Here is an 18,097-nt window from a genome sequence, read left to right as displayed (position 1 = left end):
CCTCTCCCACTCCCCCTGCTTGTGTTCCCTCTCTCGCTGTGTCTCTCTCTGTCAAATAAATAAAATCTTTAAAAAAAAATATGTCAATATATATAAATTAACCAAAATCCTTATACCTGGAGATAACCATTTGGCTAACTTTAAAAACAAGGTTTTGACCAACCAAATCATCTTGCAGAAGTCCTTCTGAGTTGTGAAAAGGCAAACAAAACTGCTAATTAAATTGGTAAATTGGGGGTGCCTGGGTGGCTCAGTCGGTTAAGTGTCTGCTTTCGGCTCAGGTCATGATCCTGGGGTCCAGGGATCAAGCTCTGCATCAGGTTCTCTGCTCAGCTGGGAGCTTGCTTCTCCCTCTCTCTCTGCTCCTCCTCCAGCTTGTGCTCTCTCTCTCTCTCTCTTGCTCACTCTGTCTCTGAAATAAATAAAATCTTTAAAAATTATTTTAAAAAATAATAAATTGGTAAATTGTATCATGGAGTGAAGATTAAATTTTATGGAAGCCCCATGTTTGGACTTAGAATAAGTGTACTGTTTTAAATGATTATCAAGATTTACTGAACTTAGCTTTTGTGACTTAATAATTGCTTCATCTATGACTTAGTCCTTAATTTGGAATCCAACTTGTAATCTTGATTGGGTTCCTATGGGGAGAGACAGGACACTTTACAAGAAATGGCTTTATAATATCGGCCAAGAACAGGTAGTGAAAAGCAGAGACTGCCTGTGCATTAGGGTCTGGGAGAACCAGGGGTGAGGCAGTGAATAAAACTAACTACCCTTCCAAGTACCCCTCATCCTGTAAGTCACCCTTCTTTGACAGTTTCCCTCTATGACCTTAATAATAATAATTACTACTAACATTTATTTAGTACTTATTGTGAGCCAATCACTATTCTAAGCACGTTTTCTCTTAATCTTCACAACGGCCTAGTCAGTAAGTGTTACTATTTCCTCCTTTATACAAATGAAGATACCAAGGCTAAGTATAATTAAGGAGCTAGTTTATGAAACTAGTAAACGAGATGGTACTGGGACTTGAACCTGAACTCGGAAGGTCAACTGCTATACTTCATGTCCCCTTATATTTGTGCAAACGAGATGTCACTGATATAAATGGGTTTTGCAGTTAGATTTTGCATTAGGGTTTTCCAGGGAAACAAAACTAACAAGACACACACAGATTTACTTTAAGGAATTGGCTCACACGATTGTGGGGGCTGACAAGTCTGGAATTCGCAGAGCAGGCTGGCAAGCTAGAAATTCAGGGAAGAATTGATGTTGCAGTCTTGTATTCAAAATCTGAAGGCTGGAAAGTTAGCCGGCTTTCTATTTTGCAGTCTTGAAGCAGAATTTTTTTTTTTCTTCAGGAAACCTCAGTTTTTGCTCGTAAGGATAACCACCTGCATTATGGAAGGTAAAAAAGTCTAATGATTTAAATGTTAATCACACATACAGTGTAACCATCACAGTTTTGGTTTTTCTCTTTTGAAGAAGAAAGGGAAGGAGGATCCCCAAATGTGATTTGCTCAAGACTAACCCCAAGACGAGCCAGGTCCCTCCCAAACACCAGTCCCATGAGTTGATAATCCCCTTAGCCATAGCCATGCGAGTATGGCATTGGCCAGAAGAGGGCACTGCCTTCTACTTGTGTAACCATCTGCAAGGGAGGGAAAAAATGTTGACACTACTTTCAAATAATTATTATTTTTTACAGCCCCTGATGTAGCTTACTTAGCACAGTCTTTGGTAGAATGAATGCCTGTGAGCTTTTAGTTGTACTGTGAGACCAAAGCACCTCATTGACAGTACTCACACTTTATGTTCAATAATGCAGGAAGACATGGAAGGATTGTGTCCTTTGCCTTTCCTGGTGCATTATAACTGGTCCAGTCAGGCAGAACCAAACCAGCCTTTCCCAGAGTAGACCAACTCAGGCTGACGCAGGGGGAAGGAAGAATCTGGGGCATTTGGTGCCTGAGAGAAAGAAGGAGGAGGACCCCCTTGGCTCTAGGCCGATGAAGAATCTTCTAGCAAGGTACAGAGGATGGGTTTGGGAAGCTACTTCCTGTGTCTGGGTTTGAGAGAATAATACCACAAACCCCTTTGGTGATACAACTCTGTCCAGCTGAGCAGTTAATCTAATCTCTGGATTCTTAATTGGGAATGGAAATCCACATAAGTATAGTTATTCTTTAATTCTCATTAATAATGAAAAATCTCCCTTCCCTGCTTCCATTTTAATGACAGCTTCCATTTGTGCAGCATGAAATTTTGCAGAGGGCTTTTTCATCCCACAGCAAATGCTAGAGCAGGTACTAATTATTTCCTATTTACAGTTGAGGAAACACAGAGGGTAAGTGCTTTGTTCTGGCTCCCCTGTCGTCCAAGCCTGGGAGGAGACCAGGAACCTGGGGCCTGATCTTAGCTGTGTGCTTTGTCCCCTATCAAAAATACATTCCGAACTCTCATTTACTGCTACTTCCAGGGTCCATTATAGCAGAATGCCCGCAAACACCGAGCTAGTGATTCCACTTGCAGGAATGTGTGCAACTGAAATGCATGCACACAAGCACCAATAGATAGGTGCAAAACTATTCATACCAGCATAGTTTGAAATTGCCAAAACAAAAACAGCCCCAAATCCCATCAGCATAGAATGGATAAAAAACTGTGGCGTATTTCTGTCATGGAATACTATATAGTAATGAGAATAAGTAATAAGTAATAGTAATAAGAACAAGATCTACACAAAATGGGAATAAACTTCACAAGTATATATAAAGGTCAAAACCAGGCAAAAATATAAAGTGTTGAAAGTCAGGTTTGTGGTTATACCTCAAAGGACTAGTTACTGGGGGGTGGGGGGACAGGGGTTCTCTAACACTTTACTTTTTGACCTATGCCGTGGTTACCAGGGTAACACAGGTATGTTCACTTTGCACAAATTCACCAAGCTGTGCATTTACAGTGCATGCACTTTTCTGTATCTGTTACACTTCAAGAAAAACAATTTTAAAATCCAGATTTGTCTAAATAAATCACTTTTCCATGAGCAAACTTTAGTACTGCCCAAATTTAGCTGTATCCCTGATTACAGCAGATTGTTTGTTGCTCTGCTCTAACAGTGACCACCACATCACCGTTCCCCATAGGGTTTCTGAAGCCCTGCGAGAGCAGGTGCACAGCTGCCTTGGCATTTTGTGCATGCAAGAATGCACTTCAGGAGGGCCGCCACCCAGGAAGCTCATCCCCTGCCTCCAAGACTACGAACATGTGTTCTTTCTGCATGTCCAATAAATAAGAAAGAAGGAAACATCCAAGCAGGATAAGCCAAACACAGAAAACATCCCATCCAAATGGAAAAGCACCCTTGTCTATCTCTTTTCTTTTTTTAATTGTATTTTTTTATGGAATGCTTCACAAATTTGCATGTCATCCTTGGGCAAGGGCCATGCTAATCTTCTCTGTATCAGTCCAATTTTTTTAGTATATGTGCTGCCAAAACAAGCCTGCCTATCCCCCCTCCCCCCCCTTTTTTTTGAGATTTATTTATTTGACACAGAGAGAGAGCACAAGCAGGGGGAGCAGCAGAGCAGAGGGAGAAGCAGGCTCCGCGCTGAGCAGGGAGACTGACGCAGGGGCTTGATCCCAGGACCCTGGCATCATGACCTGAGCCAAAGGCGGTTGCCCAACCGACTGAGCCACCCAGGCGCCCTGCCTGTCCCATTTCTTTTTTTTAACACTGGCACTATTTTGCAGGAAAAACAAGAAACCTAACCCCTATATCCCAGAGGTGCAGATGGCTCCTCTAAACAAGAAGACATGGGGCAGCAAACCAGCGCTGCTCTAAATTCCATGGCAGGCCCTGGTGGAGTCATAAATGGAACCAGATTTCCTGTTTCCCAGGGCACTGTCTGCTTCTCATTAGCCCTTACTGCTTCTTGCAGGACATGGTGCTAGAAAATCTTAAAGGACAAAAGTACAACAACATATTAGCCTGCTTAAGATTTTCTCTCTTCCTCTGTCCCAACCCCCACCACACTCTCTTTCTCTCTCTCTCTAAAATAAATAAATAAACAAATAAATTTTTAAAAATAAAAAAGCAATTTAAAAAACCAAGACTATGGGGATATGGTATGGAGGAGGCATATGTGATGGGGGTGGTCAGCATGGCCAGAGGTGTCTGTGACTCAGGCCTCAGGGCAGGGAAGTAGACTCTCTGAAAGTTGGGGGAGAGGCTCCAAGCTCCTGATGATGCAGAACAGTTCCTTTTTTTTTTTACTGTTCTCCCTCTTTGGGGCTATGTTCTCTTGGTTCTCGTTGGGTCACTTCCAACCCTAGGCAGCCAGAGGAGACAGGCCCCTCCCTAGGAAGAGCCAGGGAGGATGACTTGAGCCTACTTGGCTCTAGGCCTTAGAAAGAAACCTCCTCTTTACCTTGGTGCCCATTTCCTTGGGGCACTTTTCCTGGGCCTTTGTATCAGAGCAAAGGATCTCCAGAGGCTGAGGAAAAGGGGCCACAGCACCTGGCAACTTTTAATCCAGCCTACTATTGCTCTCCACCCAGACTCCACCTTAGAATTGCCCGGGGAGCTTTGAAAAAATATAAGCCTCAAATATAGATATATACATTAAAATAGAGAATAAATGTTTTGTTATGTTAGCAAATGACTGATGTTGGATAAAATAGAAATTTTCATCCATTTTGGAAGGAGTGTGAATCGGTTAAGAGCCTTTAGAAAAGCAGTTAGACAATATTAAGAGTCTAAAATACTTTCGTATTATTTTGTCCAGTAATAAAACTTCTGGAAATTTCTCCTGGTGAAAAGCAAGATGCCTCAAATAAGGAAAATTTATGTGAAGAATTCTCTCATTATGTCTCCTTTTGCAATAGCTAAAAATCAGAAACAAACTAAATGTTCAACAAATGGCAGGTGAATGGTTAAATAGGTGTACTCCGTGGAACATTTTGCAACAATTAAAATTGTAATGAAAATTTGTAATAAGTTAAAGTGTACTAATGATGAACTTGTAACATTTCTTTGGACAAAAGTACTTTTGTACTTAAACAAAAGTTCATTCCAGAAGAAAGAATAAACACATTCAGGCCTCATCCCGTCTAATTAAATCAGAAGCTCAAGGGGTGGGGACTGCACATGAAAATGTGTTTGTTTCCCCAGATGATTCTAATTGAAGACAAGGTTGAGAGAGCACCTCTTGGCCTTGGGTCCAAATGAGACTTCCCAGGTCAGGTGTGGCCCAGTCCAGCTCATCTGGATGGTACCTAAATGGCTTGTGTTCTCCTGGCCTTGTCCCAGACTAGAGACACTAGTGGGCCGAGTAGAAACCCCAGTAGGAGGCTAATCATACATTTGAGATCATGGCAAATAGCCCTACATCTTACCATAATCAGCAGCAGGTAGACTCATTAAGAAGTAGATGGTTAAAATAATCTGAGTAAGAGGCAAGCAAGGGCTTGAACTGGGTCAGGACCGCAGTGGGAGGCATAACAGAGGTGAACTATACACAGCTGGGCACCTGAGCAAATATGACAGGCTCAAGAGTGGAAACCAAATCCCAGAGTGTATGTGGCCTGTCGAGGAGGGGCTCCAGCCCTCCAGGGTCCCTGGTTGCAGGCCTGCTGCTGTCAACCTCTACAGCCTTGCTTGCAGCAATAAAAGCTTAGAAGGCTTGCCGCTAGGAGATTCTGTGTCTACCAGGCTCTGTAGAAGAAGGTGCTACAGCCGATTTGCTGTTGGACCAAAATAAACAACAGAAAATCAAATGGGTGAGAGAAGCTCAGGAAAAGCAGGCAGCAACAGGGGTGTATCAGGAGAATATAATGATCCCTTCGTGGCCCAACATTCTGAGAACCTCAGGGGAAGAGTAACATAGTGATGTGGCATGATTAGTGGGGCACCAAAGAGCCCCCTGTTCATAAATGTCCTCATCTGGCTCTCTCTGGTGTCTGTAATTCCACTGTTAGGTTAATTCCACTTGGGTTATTAAGCATTGCCCATTCATTGCTGCCCTCTTCTAAAACACAGACTCCCGAAAGGAATAACATTTTGATTCAACAACAATTCAGTGGAATTAGTTCATGATTTACTCAGCCAATCCGATACCTACTCTGTGCTTGGAATTGCAGTAGGAATTGGGATACTAGCGAGGCATGATCTCATTAGAGTGACTAAGAAGACTCAGGTCAACTCAGAAGTATCTACTGAACACGTCCTGTCACGTGACAAGGAGCTGGCACTGAGATGGGAGGAAAACAGAAAAATACACAAACTTGTCACCTCCCTCAAGGAACCCCTTAGCCTTGCTGAGGGTGGGGGAATCCAAGCACACAAAAGGCAGAACAAGCAACTGCTTATTAATCCACTGATATAATCAAGGGCCAACGTGAAGAGTGGAGCTAAGAGCCTTCGTGTCAAAGAGTCTTTTCAGAAGCTTTCAGGACTGAACCACACTACCCCTTTTCATTAGGGAGCCTAGAAAAGAAGCTATTATAACTCCACTGTTTTCTAAATATTAACATGGGTGTGACTTCCTGATTCTGAGACCTCACCTTAGTTTCTACCCTACACCCTATAGATCTGGCTAGGCTGGGCACTACTGAAAGGGAGTTATTCATTAAGCACCGACGGGGTGCATAGGGACCCACCCACCTTCTCTGCCTGTGCCCCCCACTCTGGCCATTTGCCACATCTTGGTGGTGGGCTGAGTGGTTTCACATGTACTAAACGCCCACAAGATACATGGTTTCTGTTTATCATAATCATGCTCACAAGGTACCCTTGTGAGAAAAGCCTCACCAGCTTCTGGCTCCCAATGTCACACGGGAGGATTGTGACAGACACACAAGTGGGGTAAGAAAGCAAGACTTAGAAACAGAAGAACAGGGGCGCCTGGGTAGCTCAGTCAGTTAAGCATCCAACTCTTGATTTTGACTCAGGGTTGTGAGATCGAGCACCGTGATGGGCTCCATGCTGGGCATGGAGCCTGTTTAAGATTCTCTCTCTCTCTCTCTCAAAATAAATGTATAAGAAGAAAGAAAGAAAGAAGAAAGAATAAAAAGAAAGAAAGAAGGAAAGAAAGAAAGAAGGAAAGAAAGAAAGAAAGAAAGAAAGAAAGAAAGAAAGAAAGAAAGAAAGAAAGAAAGAAAGAAAAAGAAAGAAAGAACAGAACAGGTGTGACTCAGAATCCAGGTATCAAGCAGGATCAGACAGGGCAATATTATCAAATCTTAAGGAGCCTTTTCATGAAATTATGTCTTTTTATGAAACCATCTTTGGTAAATTGTGTTATCCTGGAAGCACATTCCAGGCCAGAGGTTCTTTGGGGCTAGATCAAAAGCCCAGGAAGAATGAGGAACTTACCTGGGCTAAATTAATATCTAGCCCAGAGGAGGGGCAGACTCATTGGCACCAGGGATCAGGAAAGACTGGAAGCAGAACTCGAAATCAAATCTGGAATTGCCAAGAAAGAGCAGACAAAACAAAATCTAAGGCCAGGCATTGAGGTGGCACAAGCCTTGAGGGGGAGAGCACAGAGCAGGGTCCAAGTTGAAGATGGGTGTTCAGAACCAGGGGAGCCAACTGATGTTTACAGACTAAGCAAAATGCTGGAACAGTGGCTGCCTCTTGCTTGGGCGGGGTGGGGGGGGGGGGTTGTCGCTGGGTGGGAAGAAACAGGATGGGACTTTCTGAAAGATACAGAGATAAACGTTCTGTACCTTAAAAAAAAAAAAGTATGGGTTATGCAGGTATATCCATTTGTCCAAAGTCATTGAATTGTAGACTTGGGATTTGTGCACTTCAATGTATGTAAGTTTTACCCCCCCAGATTGTAAACAACTTGAACTCTCATTAGGTTTACTTTTAATGGTACTATGGATTAGCAATTCTGAAACTACAATCTGTGTATTCTTGAGGTTGAGGTTAATATTTCTAAGCATTGGGGAAAGAAATTACAAATTTGGAAAAGGTGTTTGTTGCATCGAAATTGGAGTTATTGGTATAACTATATATTATGGCATATCTATAGATATATAAATATATGTATATATATCTCCAACATATTTCTAATATATATCTATGCCTCTATATGTATCTATTTCTTTTTTTTAAGATTTTATTTATTTATTTGACACAGAGAGAGAGCATGCAAGCAGGTAGAGCGGCAGACAGAGGGACAGGGAGAAGCAGACTCCCCGCTGAGCTGGGAGCCCGACTTGGAACTCGATCCCAGGATCCTGGGATCGTGACCCGAGCCAAAGGCAGACGCGTAACCAACTGAGCCACCCAGGTGCCTCTATATGTATCTATTTTTGTCTGTATATGTAATATTACCTAATTCTGCCTGCTAAGAGGGCCCAGAAGCAGTGACACACCAGTAGGAATGAGCATATTTAGCACCCAGATCTTGGTTTCTAAATACCATTACCCACTAAAGGAACCAGGGATTCTTGAGAAATGGCTTATTCTGTGTCTGGGGGCAGGAAAAGTAGAGGATAAGCCTGGAACATCTTATTGTGCTAGAAGGTAAGGAAGTGCTCAAAGAATCATGAAAATACGTTGAAAAGACTCAGTAGCCAGCTTAAGGGCGCTCCACTCAGTAATCTGGAACAATTCGAACATCCAAATAAATAATATTTGCAATGAATTATACCCCACTGATAGAATAAGAATCATATAGATATAGTTAGGTGGATGATAGAGGTGAAGAGCAACCTCTCCATTACAGTAGAATGCCACAACGAGAGACCTAGAAAATCACCAATGGATGCATAGAAGTTTCATTAAAAATAGGATAATTACACAAACAAACAACAAAAAAAGAAAGAACCAGGATAATTGCAGGGGTGCCTGGCTGACTCAGTTGGTAGAGCATGTGACCCTTGATCTCAGGATTGTGAGTTCAAGCCCCATGTTGGGTGCAGAACCTACTTAAAAAAATAAAATAAAATAGGATATGCAATTGCACTACTAGGTATTTACCTAAAGATTACAAAAAAAAAAAAACTAATTTGGGGGGTGCCTTGGTGGCTCAGTTGCTTGAGCATCCAACTCATGATTTAGGCTCAGGTCATGATATCATTGGTTGTGGGATCGAGCCCTGAGTTGGAGTCCGAGCTCGGTGGGGAGTCTGCTTGAAGAATCTGTCCCTCTGCCCCCACTCCCATCCCCCCCAACTCTCTCTCAAAATAATTTTTTAAAAGATACTAATTCGAAGGGGTACATGCACCCCGGTGTTCATAGCAGCATTATCTACAATAGCCAAATTATGGAAAGAGCCCAGATGTTCATCTACTGATGAATGGATAAAGAAGATGTGATCATGGAATATTAGCCATAAAAAAGAATGAAATCTTGTCATTTGCAACAACATGGATGGAGCTAGAGTGTATTATGCTAAATGAAATAAGTCAGAGAAAGACAAATACCATATGATTTCACTAATATGTGGAATTTAAGAAACAGAACAAACAATCATAGGGGAAAAAAAGAGAGAGGCAAACCAAGAAATAGACTCTTAACTATAGAAAACAAACTGATGGTTACCAGGTGGGTGGGAGGGATGGGTGAAACAGGTGATGGGGATTAAGGAGTGCACTTGTTGTGATTAGCACCAGATGGTATATGGAATCACTATATTGTACACCTGAAACTAAAATAACACTGGATGTTAACTAACTGGAATTTAAATAAAAACTTTAGAAAATAGGATAATTACAGAGATGTAAAGTACACCCCCTCCATTACTTACTGAAAGGGAAAAATAACTTCACAGTATCAGACATCACTATGTCAAGTCAACAGACCTAACATCACTATACTGGTACAAACCAATATCCCAAATCGTGTGGCCCCAATTAGGATGCTTGGAGAAGGGCACACTATCAACTCTGATATTCCTGCCAAAAATGCATAACCTGAATCTAATCAGGACGAAACATGAGACAAACCCAAATTGAAAGACGTTCTACAAAATAACTGGCCTGTACTTTTTTAAAATGTTAGGGTCAAGAAACACAAAGAAAGGCTAAAGAAATGTCCCAGAATAAAGGAAAATAAATAGAACCGACAACTAAGTGCTGTGCATGATCTTGAATTTGATCCTGGACTTGGGGGAGGAAAAAAAAAGAGTAAGGACATTTTGGGGGCAATTAATGAAAGAGACAGTAGTATTGTATTAATGCTTCACTGCCTGATTGTATAACTATGCTGTGGTTATTAAGAGAATGCCTTTTTGGAAAATGCATATTGGAACAAATAGAGGCACTACATCTCCATCTTACATGCGAGAGGAGAACGGGAGAGAGTGAGAGAGTAACAGCAAATAAGGCAAAAAGGCAAACAAATGAATCAAAGGTTGTAGAAGTTCCTTGTACTGTTCTTGTAATTCTTCTCAAAATTGAAATTATATCAAAATAAAAAGATCCTCCCCCAAACAAAACAAACAAACCTATGGATGGGTGTGGTCTGCAGCCTGGAGACCTGTGCTTCCTGCTGGGGCCAGAGCCCGCCCCAAGTATGGCCATTTCAGCGCATGCTGGCGGGGAGGGGGGGCAATCACGCAGCAGGGTAGGCTTAGTTAGCTGGAACAAGAATTATGTAAATGCTGTCAGTGACTAGACCACAAGCTGGGGTGCAGTTCCTGGCAGGGCAACCCGGTCCTTAAAGCAGAGAAGCCCTACAGCTGTTTTGTGTCAGATGATTCATAGATAACAGGCAACAGAGAAGAATCGTTGGCAAATGTGTGAACTGTGCTCAGATTTCATCTTTTCATAAAAAGAATTGTTAAGTCTTCTGCTTTTGTTATAATCCATCAAGAAATAGAAATGTGTTTGCATTTTTGCAAGGAGGACTGAATTTTTAAAATCTGGTAAAAGAGTTTAAGGTTCAAAGATTTTAAGGTAAAATCAGTTAAGGTTTTCCCATTTAATAAGAGTAATAATTAAGGCATGAACTTACCTAAGCAATTCCTTTCCAAAGAGAAGCATACATTGAAACATAATTCATTTAAATCTCTTCTATATGGCCATTATTCAATGCTTGGCCTTTTGCCATGGTTCTAGAGCACAGTGATTTTTCTGTCATTTCTTTTTTTGGTCAAAGATTCTAAGAATCTCTGAATAGTTAATTATTTGATTTCCTCTAGTTTGTCCCCAGAAGCTTAACGGATTTTTTTCCCCTAGCAAATTGAAAGCCCTATAAATCAAAGACCAATTCTCTGAAAGTAAGACAGGCTTCTTCACATGACCCCTAGGGGGATATCAACTGCCTTTTCTCAAAGTGAGAGGTCGCCACTCTGCCTGCTGCCTTCAAAATTGATCCCGCTAGCCTCTAATTTATACGTCCTGGACCGTGCCTGGGAAGGGCCAAGAGTGACAGCAGTTTGGGGGAGTGGAACAAACCAGAATTGACCTTCCCTTTCCCTCTGCCTAACCTGTGGGCAGTGTTTCTAACTCTGATCCTGGCTCACTCCAGGCAGCTGGGGGGCAGCACCTGGCCAACATTAGAGGAGCGGCTGCCCCCCAGGAAGGCCTGGAAAACACCACTCATTAGAGCTAGGCTGAGTCATCAGGGTGTGGAGGCTGTTGGGCCACATTCTTGCAACATAACAAGCAAAGAGTACAGGCAGAGAACTTCTAGACTGGATTCTATAAAACTTTTTCAAGGCCAGTTCACAAAGGCATTCAGCGTGAAATAAAAGGCGAGCAGAACTGCAGCCCCAGACTCAGCCCAGTTAGAACTCCACAAGGTTAGGTTAGCCCATGGCTGTCTCGGACAGCAGAGGAAGAGGCTTCTTCAGGGGCCTGAAGGCTCTGGCAGACGGAGAGCACGAACCTAAGCCAGTCTCTTGCAAGCCTCTGGTCTCCAGGTTTAACTACTCCTGGTCTTGAACTCCTAGCTGGATAGAATTTACCAAAGCAGAATGTAGCCCTTCATACCCCTGAGAACCCAGGCAGAGAGGAGGACTGCTTTGAGACTGAGCTCTGTTTCCAGAGCTCCCCTACACTGGACGATGCAGATCCTTCTTATTAGGGGTCCACAGCAGCTGAGAGGCAGGTGTGCTGGAACATGAAGGGTCACACTGACAAGGTGAGGCAGGCCTAACTTATTCTCCTCATAGCTCAAACCAGTTCTTTCAGGCAGTGGTCTAAAGGAACACACCTGGCCCAGAGACCAAACTAAATGTTCAGGCTTATGAGTAAATGGTTCTGATAGACCAAATGGTGGGAGCCTGCAAGAAGCAAAGAATGCCAGACTAACGCACTGGTGTGATGGCCACACCCTACATCACACCCTACATCCCCAAGTGGACATCTTAGACTTGACATTTAACAAGCTATGAGACGTTTGTTTTCACTCTCACCATCAAAGTATGAGGAGACAGACGCTTTCTGCCTTTTTGCCTTTGGGTTTTTTTCTCCTGCTTCCTGAGCTGTGCTGGGGAGAGACGGAGAAGAAAGGGAAGGAGAAATCCAGGAAGCTGAGGGAAAGGCCCCCCACCCTCTGACAAATTTCTGTTCTGCTCCTGTGCCTGGGGGGCCAGGGCCTGGGCTGGCTGGTCTGCTCCACTCTCACACTGGTCATTTTCTGTCTACAATGAGGATGGCCAACACCTCCACTTGTGTGACATGTTTCTGTCCGGGGCCTATGCACAGTCTTGCAAATGTGTCATCGGCAGCAAGGAGGGCCAGGTGTGGCTGGGGACAGACAGATGACGCAAGTACATCTTTGCCTCTGGAAAAATAAGTTAAGAGGCACGCCTTTCTAAAGGCAATCAGACCCCCTCTCAGTCCAGCACATTTTACCGCATTATGGGATACAGAAGAGACAAGAACGAGCATTTGTTGGGGGCTGGCTAAATGTGCTGGACACTTCAGTTATGTTCTCACTTACTGCCCCAACAGCTCTGAGGCAGGTGCCATTAGACCCATTTTACAGATGAGGAAACTGGGGCTGTGTATTTGATAGTGTCCTAGCCACCAGACCTTAGGTAACTGGCAGAATTAGGATTTCAACCCAGGTTGGTATGTACAAAGGCCCATGTGCTTTCCACTGGACTGTGCATACTGTTCTTTGTCATCCCTGGTCACCCAGGGCTTCTTAAATCTTCCATGATTTGTCAAAGATTACCGGGAGTGATTGTAAGGTCATGATTTAACTTCCATCTTTTAAATATGTTTGATTTGAATTTTATTTTTAAAATACAGTTGACCTTTGAACAATATGGGTTTGAACTGTGCAGGTCCACTTATTCACAGGTTTTTTTTTTCCAATAAATATAGTACAGTACTGTAAATGTATCTTATCTTCCTTATGATTTCAATGACATTTTCTTTTCTCTAGCATACTTTATGGTAAGAATACAGTACATAATACATATAACACACTAAATATGTGTTAATTGACTGTTGATATTATCAGTAAGGCTTCTAGTCAACAGTAGGCTATTAGTAGTTGTTTTTAGGAATCAAAAATTATAGGCAAATTTTCCACTGCACGGGGGTCAGTAACTGTAACCACTGTGTTGTTCAAAGGTCAACTGTATACATGCATTTCATTTTTAAAATACATTTTAAACTATTTTTAAAAACTATCATTAAAAACACAAAGAGGGGCGCCTGGGTGGCTCAGTCAGTTAAGCAACGACTCTTGATTTTGGCTCAGGTCATGAGATCAAGCCCTGCTTCTGTCTGTGCTCAGCAGGGAGTCTGCCTGGGATTCTCTCACTCCCTCTCTCTTTGTCCCTCCCCCTGCTCACAAGCATACGCTCTCTCTCTCAGATAAATAAATGTCTTTAAAAAAAAAAAAGGTAAAAAAAAAAAAACCCAAACACAAAAACATATGCAGGGCACCTGGATGACTCAGTTGGTAGAACATACAACTCTTGATCTCAGGGTTGTGAGTTCAAGCCCCACATTGGACGTAGAGCCTACTGAAAAAAACAAAACAAAACAATATGTTAACTAGTTACCAAATTATAACACATAACACAATAGAAACACTGGCACATAAATTTCTGCTGACAGATTTTTGAGCGAATCAGGTCCTCCCTCCTTTTCTCTCTCTCTCTTTAGGCTAACAGGGATTTGAAGTATAATTTAACCTACAGTAAAAAGCACAATTCTTGAGTGTACAGCTCATGAATTTTCACACATATGTACTCCATACGACCACTACCCATATCAAGGCTTACACAATGTCCAACATTCCAGAAAGTTCTCTCGTGCTCCTTTTAAGTCACGAGCCCTTACCACCCTGCCACCCATCACTAATCTGACTCTATTACCATAGACTAGTCATACGCCACTGATTGGGAAGGTTATGGGTGTGCACTGGTCTTTCATGTCTGTTCCAAGAATGCAGTGCTCAGTCAACTGTCACGCGAGGCTCAGAAGCATCTATTTGGTCCCTGTTAGGCCTCAGTGGGCTTTTATAAGAAAATGCATATCCTGCTACATAGCTCTACTGCTTATAAAAAGTGTTGGGTATTTCATGTCTGACTTTCGTATCTAGGATAAGAAATTCAACAATCTTGATGATTTGATTTAAAAATTTAAAACCATTCTGGTATTCCTTTCTCTAACTTCTAGATCTGTTTATACAATAGATGACTAGACAAGCTGATTTTAAAAATATATATGTACTTGGGGCTCCTGGATGGCTCAGTCATTAAGTGTTTGCCTTCGGCTCAGGTCATCATCCCAGGGTCCTGAGATTGAGCCCCGCATCGGGCTCCCTGCTCTGCGGGAAGCCTGCTTCTCTCTCTCCCACTCCCCCCGACCCCGCTTGTGTTCCCTCACTCACTGTGTCTCTCTCTGTCAAATAAATAAATAAAATCTTAAAAAATATACATATATATGTACTTATTTACTCCTTGCAATTAAAATAATATATAGAAGTAAATTAAATGGCAAGCTTGATTTCAAGATTGCAGTGGTTATACCTACATTAATTATTTTAAATTTTGGTATTCATCCAAACAGTAACTTTCCCTCATATATTAACTTTATATGTGAATGCTAAATAAATTTTAACTTAAAATGTATACAAATAGGGGCGCCTGGCTGGCTCACTTGGTAGAGCATGATCTCAGTGTTGTCAGTTCGAGCCCCATGTTGGGTTGGAGCCTACTTAAAAAAATAAAGTGAAATCTTTAAAAAAATGTATACAAAAAAATTTTTTAATGTATACAAATAAATTATTTTATAAATATTTTAAAATTAGAGTTCATATAATATTTGTCTGAAGAAGTTATACTAATAAAATGTTTGCAACCCACATCCTAGAACATAATTTGTCTGGGCATAGAGAGTTGGTCCTTTAAGTAGCAAGATTTTTTTTCTTCCTGACATGCAATTTACTTCAGGTTTACATCCTTCTGGACTGCCTTGTTTTCTTCCTATCTAGTTGGAAGCATTTTTTTTCTCTATTTGTGGAAGCAATGGAGTGTGTGTGTGCGCATGCGTGCATATTATTAACAGTGTTGGGAATTGTCATTCTTGCTCCCTGCAGGTAAAAATTACTTTTCTATTGTTAAAAAAAGACCATTTTCAAAAATCATTTCCTGAAAAAAAGTAGGAAAGCATGGGTGTGAGGGCAGTGAGTCATCCGAAGGCAGCTTAGAGAGAACACGAGGCTGTGGGTGTAAGCTGGGGAAGCCTTGCTTAATCATCACAGGACTCACATCAATGAACTGAATGGGATGTCAGGTCCTTCCAACCTGAGAAAAGGACCTAGTGAGAGGTCTACACCCAGTGAATATACAGGAGGGTGGTCAGCTGGGGGCTGTTGGAGGAACAGGTGGAAGGCAAACAGGTCCTAGGATCCTGGCTGGGGCCACTCAACTGCTAGAAAAGTGAGGTCCAGAAAGTTACTTGGACTGTCTGAAGTTGGACTTAAGGCAGGACCAACCTTAATCTTTGGTTAGGTAACACACACCAAAGGCACATTGCACAGGAATGGGACCTGGTCCATGCAAAGTAGGACAATTCTAGTTGGCATGGGGGCCCGAGCCCCTGAGAAGAATCCCTGTGCTCTCAACCTGAGCTAGTTTCAAACAATGCAGACCAGAATGGCCAAAGGGCAACCAAGAGACCCTAACCTGAGTAAAATCTGAGAAGTTTCTGGAAGAGGCTGCACAGCCCACAATCAGACAACAAGGGCAACCCAATCCTGCCCATCTAAAATTGGAGATTATGACTCTAGCATCCAACCCTGAGGCAGTGGATGAGTAGGATGATGCTTTTCTAGATAACACCTGGACCAACAAGTCTCACCAGAGCTTCCAAGAAGGAATTAGGGATGTAGGAACAAGAGATGCCTGGTCCCACTTGCACCAAAGTATGACATCAACAGCAACTTACTCTAAGTCTTGTTGTGGTTAACTGCCCATCATTTGCTAACTTTCTTATCTTCTATTTCTCAGTAATTAGCAGTACCCTGCAGTGATTAAGAGTGGTCAAGAAATCAGACTGTCTGGCTTCATATTACAGCTTTGCCACTTATTAATTGTGTGAACTTGGTTTTTAAGTGTCCCCAAGTTTCTACTTCTTTATCTGTAATGTTAGAATAATGATAGGACAAATTCATGAAGTAAATATGATTAAATGAAATCACACATGTAAAGCTCTTGGCACAAGATGAGCGTTCAATAGATGGTCGCCTGTGGTGATGGTGAGGGTAGAAATAATAGCAAGGAGTAATGGTAGTGACAAACCAAACAGCAGTCGTGGACTCATCTCAGGGGTGGGAGAGTAGAAGATTGGGGAGGTGGTGCCCTGCAAGCTTAGGCGCCAGAGGAATCTGACAGGAAGAGCTTCATACTGTGGTTAATCTCTGGGCTCCTCATCATGCCAGTCGGTTCCCTTAAACCTGCCAACAGCCCTGGAAGTCCTCCCCTCCTTCAGGTCTTTGCACTGGAATCATCTCAATGGATTCTTTCTCCTGCTGGGACCCTGACTGATCCAGTAGCTGATGGTGGTTGTGTGTCTTTCCGTCTATCTTTCATGTTGGTCCTCAAACCAGTCCCCTCACTCAACTTCCCCCCTTGGCTGTGGGCACCAGCATTTTCCCAAGCCCTTGAGTATGACTTTCAGTCAACCCTGACTGGTTTTTCCCTCCCTTTGAGCCCCCACAATCCTAGTCCCCACATCCTGAGACTCTTACCCCACAAAAATCTTTCATGCTTTCCCCTCCTTTCCTTTCCTATTTAGATCCTTCTTACTGCCCACTAGCGCTATGACAAAAGCATCCCAACTAGATTCCCAGACTCCAGGCGCCTTGCCTGAACCCATAATTCAGCTGATGATTTGCCACCAGATAAATCTTCCTAAAACTGCGGCTTTCAAATTTTTTTGGCCATGACACACAATAAGAAATATATTTTACTTCACAACCCAGTACACACATACAAAACTTGCAAAGCAATACTGCACTCTGACATTTTTTTTTTATTTATGACCCAAGAGATTGACTTGTGACCCACTAATGGGTCATAACCCACAGTTTGAAAACACTGCCCCAAACAGTTCTAATTATGTCATTACCCCAGTGAAAGCTTTCAATAGTCCCCATCATTGAGTGAATTTACTATAAGTTTTAACCTGGCATTAAAGGATTCTATAGGATGACCCCAATTTGTCTGTCTAGACATTTCTTGACCTACCTCCATTTATGTCACTTAACCTTTCTGGGCCTTGATGGCCTAATATATAGGATGGAAACAAAAATATTTTCCCAGCCTGAAGGCCAGGGGTAGACCAAATGATTCATTTAGTTTCCTCTCTAAGAGCTATGAGTCTGGGATTATAAGTGCCCAGTATCCAGTAACCAGACATGTCTCCTCTCTGGTGTCCCCTCTCCCACCTCTGTATATGCCTCTGTTTTTGTTGTTCCCTTCAGTCGTCTTTCTCCATCTCCCTCTGTCTTCCTATGCTGAAATCCCATCAAAGTTCAACAAGAGCAAAGGACACAAGAAGGAAAGGCCAGAACATATTCAAGGAATGCAATGAGTCCACGAAGGGTGAAGCCACTAAGGCTGGTACGGTATACACTGGTGGAAAGAAAGATGAAACTAAA

The 18,097-nt window shown here is 42.4% G+C and overlaps 1 long non-coding RNA gene and 1 other non-coding gene across 5 annotated transcripts in view; both read right to left on the bottom strand.

The window, feature by feature from the left end:
• The window catches only part of LOC113909338, a 56,302-nt gene that overhangs the window by 18,317 nt on the left and 19,888 nt on the right, over positions 1 to 18,097 (bottom strand). For 2 of the 4 annotated variants that reach the window (XR_004820160.1, XR_003515708.1), the window contains exons 1-2: positions 13,873 to 13,933; positions 1,207 to 1,400 (exon numbers count right to left, since the gene is read on the bottom strand). This is a non-coding gene — a long non-coding RNA (uncharacterized LOC113909338). Of the gene's footprint in view, positions 1 to 1,204; positions 1,401 to 13,872; positions 13,934 to 18,097 lie in introns of those variants that run through there. The other 2 variants (XR_003515710.1, XR_003515709.2) reach the window with 2 other exon arrangements.
• On the bottom strand, positions 3,402 to 3,507 carry LOC113910630. The gene has a single exon (XR_003516140.2). It is a non-coding gene; the product is annotated as a U6 spliceosomal RNA (small nuclear RNA).

Source organism: Zalophus californianus, chromosome 6, assembly GCF_009762305.2.
Source record: "Zalophus californianus isolate mZalCal1 chromosome 6, mZalCal1.pri.v2, whole genome shotgun sequence".
Lineage (NCBI taxonomy): Eukaryota > Metazoa > Chordata > Mammalia > Carnivora > Otariidae > Zalophus > Zalophus californianus.
Note: the sequence above shows the minus strand (reverse complement) of the source record. Positions and strands in the feature narration are given on the sequence as shown.